Source organism: Otolemur garnettii, unplaced genomic scaffold (genome assembly GCF_000181295.1).
Source record: "Otolemur garnettii isolate 467f Iridium unplaced genomic scaffold, OtoGar3 scaffold00127, whole genome shotgun sequence".
NCBI classification, from domain to species: Eukaryota; Metazoa; Chordata; class Mammalia; order Primates; family Galagidae; genus Otolemur; species Otolemur garnettii.
The window spans coordinates 4,956,098-4,957,706 of record NW_003852522.1 but is presented as its reverse complement, the minus strand read 5'-3'; positions in this window follow the sequence as shown (position 1 = coordinate 4,957,706).

Genomic DNA, 1,609 nt, shown 5'->3' with positions numbered 1-1,609 from the left:
AAGCAACTGGAAAAGGAAGAACATTCCAATCCCAAACCCAGCAGAAGAAAAGAAATAATCTAAATTAGAGCAGAATTAAATGAAATTGAAAACAAAAGAATTATACAACAGATCAATAAATCAAAAAGTTGTTTTTTTGAAAAGGTCAATAAAATAAACCTTGGCTAACCTAACCAGGAAAAAAAGAGTAAAATCTCTAATTTCATCAATCAGAAATGGTAAAGACAAAATAACAACACACTCCTCAGAAATTTAAAAAATCCTTAATGAATATTATAAGAAACTTGATTCTCAGAAATATGAAAATCTGAAGGAAATTGACCAATACTTGGAAGCACACCACCTTCCAAGACTTAGCCAGAATGAAGTGGAAATGTTGAACAGGCCTATATCAAGTTCTGAAACAGCATCAACTATACAAAATCTCCCTAAAAAGAAAAGCCTAGGACCAGATGGCTTCACATCAGAATTCTGCCAAACTTTTAAAGAGGAACTAATACCTATATTACTCAATCTTTTCCAAAATATAGAAAAAGAAGGAATACTGCCCACCACATTTTATGAAGCAAACATCATTTTGATCCCCAGACCCTTGTTGGGTCTTGTTGGAAAAGACCCAACAAGAAAAGAAAATTATAGACCAATATCACTAATGAATATTGATCCAAAAATATTCAACAAGATTCTAACAGAGTCCAGCAACACATCAAACAAATTATACACCATGACCAAGCGGGTTTTATCCCAGGGTCTCAAGGCTGGTTCAATATACATAAATCTACAAATGTAATTCATCACATAAACAAATTAAAAAACAAAGACCAGATGATTCTCTCAATTGGTGCAGAAAAAGCTTTTGACCTGATCTAAAAAGCTTCTTCACAGCCAAGAACACAGTAAGTAAAGCAAGGAGACAGCCCTCAGAATGGGAGAAGATATTTGCAGGTTATGTCTCTGACAAAGGGTTAATAACAAGAATCCACAGAGAACTCAAATGTATTAGCAAGAAAAGAACAAGTGATCCCATCTCAGGGTGGCAAGGGACTTGAAGAGAAACTTCTCAGAAGAAGACAGGCGCATGGCCTATGAACATATGAAAAAATGCTCATCATCCTTAATCATCAGAGAAATGCAAATCAAAACTACTTTGAGATATCATCTAACTCCAGTAAGATTACCCCATATCACAAAATCCCCAAACCAGAGATGTTGGTGTGGATGTGGAGAAAAGGAAACACTTCTGCACTGCCAGTGGGAATGCAAACTAATACGTTCCTTTTGGAAAGATGTTTGGAGAAAACTTAGAGAACTAAAAATAGACCTGCCATTCGATCCTACAATTCCTCTACTAGGTATATATCCAGAATACCAAAAATCACAGTATAACAAAAATATTTGTACCAGAATGTTTATTGCAGCCCAATGCATAATTGCTAAGTCATGGAAGAAGCCCAAGTGCCCATCAACCCACAAATAGATTAATAAATTGTGGCATATGTACACCATGGAATATTATGCAGCCTTAAAGAAAGATGGAGACTTCACCTCTTACATGTTTACATGGATGGAGCTGGAACATATTCTTCTTAGCAAAGTATCTCAAGAATGG